A 12492-nucleotide genomic window follows, 5' to 3' on the forward strand; every position below is an offset into this window, starting at 1 on the left:
TGAAATTTACATTAAAGAGGTTGTAAGGCATTCTAAATGTTCAGAGTCTGGATGGCTTTCTTATTTGTCAGTCCTTTTAAAGTTTCAAAATATAATTTCATGTCATTTTTAAATTGGTGAATATTCGGTTTTCTTTCAGACCATTTACATTTATGAATATAAAATATTCCAAATAAAATTAAAAGATTCAAAATGAAAACATGGCATTTATCCAAATCATTTCCTTCATAGTAAAAAATGCTACCAGGCTGTCTTGGTCCGTTCGAGCGTATGGGGAGTGACGTAAGCAAAGAAAAATGTCTGACTTTGATGTGGGCAGGGCTTGATGTCAAGCAGGCTGCAGCGAGGTGCCCTTGCCCGTAACGGCAAACTCTATGACTCAGATCTCCACAAACCAATGGGTGATGTCACACATGCTATGTCCATTAATATTAACAGTCTATGGGATGAACTGTATGCGTGGATGGCTCGTAGTGACTACCTTATCTATAGGCCAGTCAGCCTATCATCAGTGGGGGGGGGGGGGGTCTTCACAAATAGGCTGATTTATATTTGCTAATAATATGTTGGATTCATGTAAGGAAATTTAAAAAAAATTATAATTATTTTTAATTTAACAATAATTTGGGGGCCCCCGGACCCCCTTTTGAAGATCTCTGCTCTAACGTTCTTATACTGGGTTTTACAGGCAACCTTTTTTTACAAAAGCAACTCTGCTACCGCTCTGCAAAAGTTAACTCTGAGTCAACTTTGGCGAACGGGCAGGGGATCTTCTCTGCTAATTTAGAGGTCCAAGCCAGACTCGTCTTCAAAGCCAGAGGTATTATAAGACCAACCAGGCCAAACTCCGTCTACTGGCTTCGGCTCTGCACTTATGACCGATAATGTGAGAAAACTTTTTACCTTGTCAAGAATTCTTGTCACATTTTAATATCGCAAGATCTCGTGGGACGGGATCTCGTCACACCTCTAATGAGTAACCCTCATGTAGCTTCTCAATACATATACATGCTATTTCATTTGCATTTGAATAGGACAGACCTGGAACCTTTGTTGTAATTATCATTATCATCATATCAAGTTGATATGGCAAACATGTTAGCAAACAGTTTCCTATTTACACATCCAGCAAACACAGAGCAACAATCTGAGTTTTCTGTTGCACGACTAAAACTACTTTTGAACGTACACATGTTCCACCAAAACAAGTTCCTTCCTGAGGTTTTACATTGACACCGTGGCTCCGTCCGGCGCAGAAATTTGTGATTGGTTTGAAGAAAAGCCAGTAAACCAGAGCACAGTTTTCTCCCATCCCGGAATGTTGTGTGGACTTGCCAGACCTTCCTCCGCAGCGCTGTGGTCTGGCTATAAGAGACTACATCCTGGAAAACCTAAACATGCTAATTGTAAAGGTTTTTAAAACAACGCCAATCATATCCACAATTGTTTACATGGCCAGGCTCCTCAGGCTTTCTGGGACATGGTGGGACCGTTACGGTCTTTACATCTGCCTTAAATTGTCCAGGAATAATACTGCAGGCAACTTTAAAGGGAGCCACTGGCCACTGCATCTACGAACATTTTCTACATAAGAAGGTGTCCACACAAAATGCTTAAGCAATTGTTAGCACCTTTCAGTGTCTACAGGCTTATTCCCTTTCCTTACCCACCATTGATAGATAGATAGATGGATGGATGGACAGAAAAAAAAAAAATAATAATAATAATAATAATAATAAAAATAAAAATACCAGAACACCTACTCAAACTTATACACAGGAGGAATGAAAAATACAATGTAACATATATACAAGTAGAGAATAAAAATATACAACCAGCATACATACATGAAAAATATAGAATATATATAAAAATATGTAGTCTGAGTAAACACATATTTTGTCAAACCCTGATCACTGATTCTGCCTCTGTTTAGATGGCTCTCATACAGGATTACTCTCCCATAAAACTACTTTTCTAAATGACTTTTAATAAACAACTTCTCAATCTCTTTAATTAGATTTGGTGTTGTGACTGAGATCTGGCTCAATGTTGGCAAATTCAACCCACTGTGTGAAGTCTCTCTGCCAGGCCATAACATCTTTAGCCCCTCTAGCTCCCCCGGCTACAGAGCGGGATAAGCTCAAGTTCTTTTCAAGTGCATTTCAAGTTGAAATGCTGCCATTTGCTGTGTCACTTCAACAGTCTAATGCAGTGATGTCTGCTGTCATGCAGCCCAGAGACATACCAAGTTTAACAAGGACTTTATTAAGGACTTCTCTGGCACGCCTTTAATATACATATTTCTCTGCTATTCTGGTTGTTTGTTGCAAATTTACCTTGTCAACTGTTCAAACTCTGTATTGCTCTTTAAATAATAAAACTGTCCCCTCATACTCTGCTTCTGACTGGCTAGTAGTCCTTACCTAGCTACTGTCAGGGCACGCCCTCATACTCTGCTTCTGACTGGCTAGTAGTCCTTACCTAGGTACTGTCAGGGCACACCCTCATACTCTGCTTCTGACTGGCTATTAGTCCTTACCTAGGTACTGTCAGGGCACGCCTTCATACTCTGCTTCTGACTGGCTAGTAGTCCTTACTTAGGTACTGTCAGGGCACGTCCTCATACTCTGCTTCTAACTGGCTAGTAGTCCTTACCTAGGTACTGTCGGGACACGCCCTCATACTCTGCTTCTGACTGGCTAGTAGTCCTTACCTAGGTACTGTCAGGGCACGCCCTCATACTCTGCTTCTTACTGGCTAGCAGTGCTAACCTAGCTACTGAGCATGTGCGACTCCTAACAAAGATGGAACAGAAGTGAGAGGTCTCACTCTGTAGCTAAAACAGAGAGCTCAACACACAGGGTGAAAAGAGGAGCTGCAGCAATGTGTAGTACAACAAAAATATTGTGTTTTTTGTAAATTAAACCATGTAAACCTATTCTGGTACAACCTCTAAATACAATTATGAACCTGAAAATGAGCATAATATGAGCTCTTCAAACCAATCAAATCTCAAATACAACAAGCTAATCTTTAGCTGACAAACGTTTAATGTCAACATCCTTCTCTTTTTCCCCACACCTTGCTAATGTTGAAATGCTAATGTTAGCTTTAAACATCTTTATAACAGATTTGAAATTAAGTTATATCTAAATTATTCTGTTTCGACAACATTTCATTTCCGGGATTGCTCCGGTGCCGCCGGAAATTCCGCCGGATGTCCCTCTTTTCAGCCTAGATGTCCGTCCCCTTCCTTTTTCTTTGTGTTGTGTTCTAACCTCTGGTGCATTTGTGAAGACTATGGTTAACTGCTCCTCAGATCTCTGCAGGGTAAATCCAGACAGCTAGCTAGACTATCTGTCCAATCTGAGTTTTCTGTTGCACGACTAAAACTACTTTTGAATGTACACATGTTCCACCAAAACAAGTTCCTTCCTGAGACTATTTAGCAGAGGCACCGTGGCTCCGTCCGGCACTTAGCACCGCCCAAGATGATTGTGATTGGTTTAAAGAAATGCCAATAAACCAGAGCACATTGTTCTCTCATCCCAGAATGCTGTGTGGACTAGCCAGACCTTCCTTTACAGCGCTGTGGAGGAAGGTCTGGCAATGAAAGACTAATCAACTTGCAAATGCCATTAGGAGCACTAGGGGGAGGCAGAGGAACAAGATTTTTTCACAGATTATCTGTCTCATGTAGTACTGTCACGATATGGTGACAGTTTCAGCAAATATGACAAAAAGTTATTTTTATAAAAAAAATACTAGTACTGAAGTTAATGAGTAATTTTAGGCACAAATATCAAACGCTGCCACAAACAGCAAAAGAGAGGTTCACTGTATGTTTTCAGTTTGATTCCAGAGGTTATATTATATTAGAAGTTAGTTTCTGACTGGAAATCTTGACCCAAAGCTCACCCATGGCTCTGATGCAACTTGGTTTCTTTTAAAAAGAGCTGCAGGAAAGCTCTAGGGAAATGGAAAGAAGATAAACTCATGTGTTTTATGACTGTCCTTAAAAAAGATGAAATGCCACGAGGATGCTAGAAAACACAGACGGAACGCCTCTCTGGCATCTATTATTGTTTTGCTCTTGCCATCTCTAAAATTGTTGATCCTGCCTTAACTCCTGACCTTTTCTGCATCAAAACAGTCTCAGTGTTTGTGGAAGACTTAGGTGTGTGTATTTGGCGAGGGGTTGAGGCGTCGTTCCTCAAGAAAATGTTACAGGGATTTTTTATTAAAAAAAAAAGCTATTTCCCCGTACATTTTGTGTCTTGTGGGGTTTTGTCTCTTTGTACTCATGTTGTGTCTCTTTTTGCTCAATTGTGTTTCCTTTGGGGTTGTTTTAGGTCTCTGTGGTCATTTGGTGTCTCTTTGTAGTCTGTTTGTGTCCCTTTTTCACATCATTTTGGACCGTTATTATCACCATATCTGTGTCTAAAACGTTGGGAAAGCTAGAGCAGATAATAAATCAAAAAAGCTTAAAGACAAAACTTGCTAGAGAAGAAGTTCAAATTAAATCATTAGATCTGAGAAAAGTCTTCGGCTTAAGTGCTGCCCAAAACTGCTTGGGTGCTGCACCTAAAGTTTTTAATGGCAGGGAAAATGCAATGACATTACTTCTCTGAAGCCAGGGTGATATTTCACGCTGAATGGAAGCACATTTTTCAGATCAATAAGGCTTGTTCGAGTTTTTAAGAGGGAAACCTCAAATTGCCATGTAAAACTTAAACTACATGCCAAAATTAGTGTCATTTTCCAACTCCACCCTCTCCTTTGTGTGTTGGTCACTTGTCCTTGCCTCACCTGCAGTTGATTTAAAGGTTGAGTTCAAGGAAGGTAACGGACATCCGGCCGAAAATAGAAATCCGGCGGAATTTCCGGCGCCAACGGGGCAATCCCGGAAGTGGAACGTCGTGCATATATAGACTACCTGGTGAGTAACACAGGATAACAGTTACAGTAGTTCTCCACACAGTTCGTCACAGCCAGTCTCACAAGGAATGCTAAAACAAATTAAAATGTATTGAATTTAAGCTAAAATTAGATAGATGTTGACTATAAATTAACAGAAAAACACCATTTAAAACCATCAAAGAAACAAAATCGACATACTGCATTTACTCAAGTAAGTGAAAGCTGAAGATCACATAAATACAAAACACACTTTTACCTATAAGAAGACGATTACAATAAAATATATAACGGAGCTAATGTTAAGGCAACCTACCATGGAGCCGCCGCATGCAGACTGTAATATTTATCGGGGTGCACCGCTCAAGTCTGCAGGGGTGCAGCAGAGGCCTCCCCCAATGCACGCAACCAGGTCTCCATGGCAACCACTTTTACTTCTACAATAAATCTCCGTAAAATAAACTAATTCAAAACAAGATAAAAAGCAGAATAAAACAAGGCAGTTAACAGTATATAATAAACAAACTGATGACTGATAATAAATCATATAAAATGTAAATTGAAAACACATTGACAGTGATGGGAAGTGGAATCATTAACTCACCTACACCCCCTCAGTTTGGCCCTTAAAAACATTCTATTCTATGGCCACTGTGACCTTCATGCCCTGCCTGCACTGCCCCAGCTAATTTAGCCATTTACAACAATACCCAGCCTTAGTCTTGCATTGAAGTAATAGGGGTCCACATTAACAACAGCAAAACTATATCAAAACGCTCGTTTACAAACTCTCACACCACTCGTGCAGTGGAACAAGTTTATATGGTCATATGCTCACTGTACTATGTTCATTCAATGGCGTGGCTCCCAAATTAATCATAGAACTTGCAATTTACAAACTGATTTGTTTTCATTATACACACTCAGTATTTACATATAAGTTGGTGTGAGTGTAGTCTCGCATTGCTGGCTACACCACAGATACATTCTGGGATAGGATAAAAACACACTCTGGGTTGTTTGTATTTCTTTAAACCAAGCAAAAGAAAACGCCACATAAAATATTAAATGAAGTTAACTGTTGACACAATACAGTAACATGAGCTATTTAGATTAGCTGATACATGGTTAAACCTCATTTGCTACCGTGTGTACTTTTTCAACAGCAATCCCACCAATCGTTCCCGAAACATTGGCATTTGCTGTATGGCTCTCCATCTATCGTTGACAACAAATGTTTTTGGTGATACTTAGGACAACCCAGTCTCACAGCAGTTCGTGATATGGTCACGTAATTTAATCTTTTGATTTGTGTACACGGACACATTTATCTCGTTTTTTTTCCTGATGGTCAGCACGTTTTTTAAACTAATGTATTTCAATGGGAAGCATCTTTGGTGATCACAGCACGATTCTTTCTGCCAGTCAGACTACAGCAGAGAAGCTGGATACAGCTTTGCTATTATTGGTATTTTTAGCCCAATAACAGCTGTTTTAATCAACATTTATTCACCAGATCTTATCATGGTTTATGTGTATTTCTTTTAATGTTATTATTTCGGTCTATTTCGGCCAGGGAAGCTGGATTGCTTTGTTGTTTATTGATATTTTTAAAACTATAACGCTACATCTATCAACATTTATTTAGATGGTATTCATTTCTTTATTTTAATATTATTTCGGTCTTATTACCGGTGAAATATTACAGTATGCTGTAAGCCAGAACAGTACGCTACAATATGAGCTGAGCTGGATGCATTCAAAGCGATATCCCACAATGCAATGCGGGCATTCATTCACAGAATCGGACAGCGATCAGCAGGTCTTTAACGCCAGTATCGCTTGAGTGTACATATACAGTCAGTGGTTTTGTCACCAGCAACAACACGTTGCTCAGTTTAGTTCCAGTAAGTTATGCATCGTAATAACGTTTAAAAAAATCAGCTGAAGACTCCAGAAGTGATGTAGTAATTACCGCTCCGCGTCTGTGAAAGATTGTTGCACGTTGTACGTGAGATTTTACACAATAAAAATACCAATAATGAAAAAATTGTGTTTTATGCTAACCACTTTGATCTGCCTTATATATACACTATATAAAAAACCTACAGTTGAGTGTTTAGAAATACAGCCTAATGGCTTGCTTTACTAATGGGCATTTGTTTTGACTTGTACTGTTGTGAAAAACAAAAAATAAACTATATACAAAGAGAAGCATTTTTTATTTTATTTTCTATGCATCGTTATTTAAAAACGCAATTTTCTAATTTTGCAGTTGATGAATATTAATAGCAAAGTCTAAAGGGGAAAAAAAACATTAGCATATTTATGTGTGGGACTTAGTTTGATTTAAAATCACACTGCATTATTAGTTGTTTTAAATAAATTACTTTTTTGAAATATCAATTTATGGTAACTAACTAATAATTATTATATTCAGAAGATGATCCTCATATCAATCACCATGGTTACAGCTTGTAGCCATCCTAACCTTTGTAGCCTTTACTGAGAGACTACCTTTTCAAAATTAAGAAGGTTTTAGTTTTAGGAAGCATTTTCAGGAAATTAAAAGGATAAGCAGATTATTGCTGAGGTTTTTGTTCACAGAGTAAGATGTATATAGCTTTGTATGGGTGTGTGTACATATACAACATGTCTTTTGGCATTTTTGGCACACTTCTACCTCAGCCTATATACTGCACACAGACACAACTCACAAATTTCATTCAACCATTTCCCAAGCTGAGGAAAGGGTCGTGACATGGGTCAGAGGGTATCAGAGGTCATAAATGATCAACCAATTAATTGGCTCTGCTCCTATAGGCTCCTTGGTGTTGATATGGACAACACCTTTGGCTGGAAGGCTCGTGTTCAAAGTGTGTGTTATCATTTAGAGCAGACACGGTGAATCAGAGGGTTTATGTTATACAAGGCTGCATTACAGAGCATATTCATATGTCAAAAAGCATGGCGATATCTAAAAATATCTCATTTAAAGTTTGGTTGTCAGGTGACTGTCATGAAGGTTGTGGAGAGGAATAGAAACCAGTCTCCCCAGGCAAGCACATAATATGGTCTGATCTATCTATTCTCCATGCCAAGTATGCCAAGTAGCTCTTAGCCCTAAGCGTTACTGGCGTTAAAGACCCGCTGACTCTCTGATATGAATGCCCGCATTGCATTGTGGGATATCGGCTTTGAATGCGTCCAGCTCAGCTCATATCGTAGCCTACTGTTCTGTCTTACAGCATACTGTAATATTTCACCGGTAATAAGACCGAAATAATATTAAAATAAAGAAATGAATACCATGATAACATGGTGATAGATGTAGCGTTATAGTTTTAAAAATATCAAACAACAAAGCAATCCAGCTTCCCTGGCCGAAATAGACCGATATACATATAAACCATGATAAGATCTGGTGATTAAAACAGCTGTTATTGGGCTAAAAATACAAATAATAGCAAAGCTGTATCCAGCTTCTCTGCTGCAGCGCGACTGGTAGAAAGAATCGTGCTGTGATCACGAAAAATGCTTCCCATTGAAATACATTAGTTTAAAAAACATGCTGACCATCACGAAAAAAAGAGATAAACGTGTCCGTGTACAATCAAAAGATTAAATTACGTGACCATATCACGAACTGCTGTGAGACTGGGTTGTATATGATGGACTGGCTCATCATCTAACTGGATCTAACGTAGAAACCAGCGCAGATTGGAGCGCAGAAATCATCTGATGACAGGCTTCAGGTCCGATTCATGAAACGTTCGTATCACACCAATCAGAGCGTAAGATTGATAAATGCAGCATCTGAAAACAATCGCAATTTAAATATCACGCCCCTATATGTTCGTTTTGAGGCCTCGCCCCTACAATTTAGGACATGGTGAGACGTAATCCGGCTAACATGCAGAACTTTTCAGAGGTGGAGATTGAAACCTCGACATCTCAGGTTCAATTGAACAAACGTGTGTACCATTTGACAGTTGAAAACTGGTATTAAAGGCTGTAGAAAGAATGCGGTATGGAAAGAGATTACTGCTGTGGTCAATTTGCCGTAGTAAATCGGACTCCAGCTGAGGTTTGAATATTTAATTTATATATCCTTGACATATGTAGGCTATAGTCTTAATAATAATATACAGGCTTATATTGCGATTCTTTACATGTACGTAGGTGAAAGAAATGGTCTGACCTGAAACTTGCCACTAAAAGGCTGGACCCTAGCTTGAGTTAACTCCGACCGAGGAGCATATTGCCTCGCTTATTGGTTCAGCATCCATTTCAGGCATAAGTGGCAGATGAGACACAGATGCACCACCTGTGTCCGAGACGGATAATGGTAAACTTTTAAGCACCATGACCCTGCATCCTGACAGCAGAGGTGCTGGAAAAACAAGCCGAAATATGCCGGTCAATAGCAGAAATAAATCAATCACTTGTGGCCATCAACGACACTTTAAAAGAGATAAATAAAAATGTTGTGCATTGTCTTGTTTCCTGTATTGAATATCATTGCCAAACATAACACTGGTTTTTAAAAGTGAGGAATATTATCCTATCTCCTTGGTATAGCCCCAGTTGGGGCTGTGCTGGACACTGCTCTCTGGGCATCAGGTCATCTGGCTTCATCACTACATTTATGGCACCCTGTTTTCCTGCTCAATGTTGTGCAGAATCCCACAGGCTAAAACAACGTTGCAGAATTTTTCTGGCGTGTATAGTAGGTTCCCCCCCGCTGATGCAAGACAGAGCCATCTGCCCTTAAGCAATCCGATGCAGCGCTCCACCGTGGCCCGTGTGCGTACTTGTGCACTGTTGTACCTGCGTTCTTGCTCTGTTGCAGGGTTTGCCAGTGGGGTTACCAGGTATTCCGTGAGGGGATAACCTTTGTAACCTAATACATGAATCACATAAAAATGTTGAGTCATTTTGGATACTTTTAGAATATTAATTTAACGCAGTAGTTACTTACCGAGGAGATGACTCCAGCCATGCAGCACACCCTCTTGTAGCCGTGTCCCTACGCTGCTATTCCAGAAAAAAGAATCATGCATCCTTCCAGGCCACCGGGCAACCATGTTCACAATGGATAGGCTGGCATCACAAATTACCTGAACGTTCATGGAATGATAGTTCTTACCATTGATGAATCTGTAATCATTCATAGACTGTGGCTTCAGACGCACATGGGTACAATGAATTGCTCCAATCACATCTGGAAACCCAGCAATCTCATAAAATGCTCTATTAATCACGGTTTGCTGAGCATCATTGTATGGAAATTGGATGTACTGACGAGAAAGGGACTTGATGGCCGCCATCACTGCTGGCATAGTTCTGCTAATGGTTGTTGGCTGTTAGATACCAGACCTATCCCCAATCTCACGCTGGAAGGTTCCAGTGGGTAAAAACCCCAATGTCAAGAGCACCTGCACCATCACAGGTAAAGCATTCGAACGTCGGGTTTCTCTCCTTAGCTGAGGTTCCAAACTGTGGCATAATTCTAAAAGGATATGCCTTGGGAGACGAAAGCAACTTAATAGCCACTCATCAGTCTCCATGAAAAGATCCCGGCAGTCCCGAAAAACCCTCTCGTGTCTTAGGGGCGCATAGAGGTCTTCTAAAAGAGCCAGATCTGCCATTGCCAATAAGTGATCAACTGATGACTTCTCTTGTTAATTGTGACTCAGCCTGATTATATGCTGCACCACAAGTCCACACTTACTCGAAAACTTGCGTACACAAGTTGAAACTTGATGGGAGATTTGATCGTAGCCTCCGCTCACATCCATATTGATAAATGCAGAGCTTTGCGTGGAAATGACGTATGCCAGTTTTACGCCTGGTTTGTGTTTTACGTTTGTTTTGTAAATGAGGGCCAGAGAGCGAAAAGTGAGGGGATGCCGCAGATGGCAATATCCTTGCCAGGGGCGCCGCCAGGAATTTTGGGCCCCATGACAAAAAAAACAAATTGGGCCCCCTCTGCGCAGCTGTTGTCACCACATCTCTAGGACCTAACTGTCCCATCAAAAGCTTTACATTCATTCATAACTTTATCAAATCAACAAACAATCAAAATAATTAATTAATTAATATTAATACAATAATTATACAAATAATCACAAACAACTGCTAATTAAAGTATAGTAGAATGTATTAACTTCAAAATTATCAATGGCCTGAGTCTGTTAGCTCAGAGCTCCACAGCCTAAGTCCACAGGTACAAATTAGTTTTGCACCAAATGTATCGTCAAGAGTGTTGTGAAAGTCAAGGCGCGCAGATTGGCCACTTTGTGATGCGAGAGAGCACATATGTGAAGTTGCAGTGACAGATTCCAGAGGTTGTAATCACTGAGTTGTGGTTGTGATGGAAAATGAACCAGAATAAAAAAAAAGTATACAAGTAAATGTTGCATTATAAGTTTGCAGCTGTCATTGTGTTCATGTAAATATCAATCTACACATTTGTGAATATTTTTTCTGTAACTTCACATTCAGAATACGTGTGTGTGAGAGAAAGAGATATATTTTTACTTGGATCTTGGTTACCGATAATGACCAACCCTCTCAGTCAACTCATGTCTGGACTAAAGTGGAATTAGGTGCAGACTCTGAGAATTTCGTCTGACTGAGGGGACGTTCATTATAACCACTCCGGTGTACAGCACCTAAACTCCGTGGAAGGAGCTAGCAATGTAGCATTTACAGGTCACCCAAGCTAGCTACATATTCAACACAACATATCAACAATGCACCGTGATCAGAGTACATTCACAGAATAGATTTGACTCAGCGGTCACAATCCTAGATTAATACATTACACGCGCAGCAGTAGCGCTGTATTAATCAGATCACATTAATGGTAACACAAAGAAAACACACTATTTATCTCTGCCCAGACGTAAGCCTTCTTACTTTGTGTTCAGTCCGTTTGTCCGTAGGTTTCCACGAAAGAAACGGGGGTCCGTATCTGCTCGTCAGCAGATCAGAGGAAGCTTTCCTTCCAAAAAGAGCAGAAGGAAGGGAGCTAGAGTCGACTTTGATGAAGGAAAAGCGTTGTTTCCTTCTCCTGCAGATATGAAAACACTGGCGAGTGGTTTCAGAGGATCCACGGTGCTCCCAGCACCGAAATTAAATCCACTTTGTTTCAAAAATGGAAGTTTTAGCACAAACTTGTCGTGCTGACCTGTCGTCAACTGGAGTTGAGGTGGAAAGCATTTGTTTCTGTGTGTTATGCTGTAGTGACCAAAGTCACAGGGCAAAAGACGAGAAGTGGGGGGGTGAAGAGGTTATTTATAGGTCAGGCCACCAGACCTGGCTCCCTGCTGTGTTTATGGTCCCAGGAGCCAATGGGAATGCAGGACCTCCTGGTGTTTCGGCCATTTTGTGCAGTAGCACCTGGATGCGACTTTTAGGCTGCAAGGTCTGCATGCAGGCTGTTGTTAGAAAATGGGTGATGAACCATCTTTCCTGAGGAGACCTGGATCGTAATTTTCCAGGTAGGCCCTTCTTTGTCTCAGGCCCATTGTCTCTGAGCACATGTTGGCTGGAAATCCTTTGCTT

The sequence above is a fragment of the Sander lucioperca genome, chromosome 4 (genome assembly GCF_008315115.2).
Source record: "Sander lucioperca isolate FBNREF2018 chromosome 4, SLUC_FBN_1.2, whole genome shotgun sequence".
NCBI lineage: Eukaryota > Metazoa > Chordata > Actinopteri > Perciformes > Percidae > Sander > Sander lucioperca.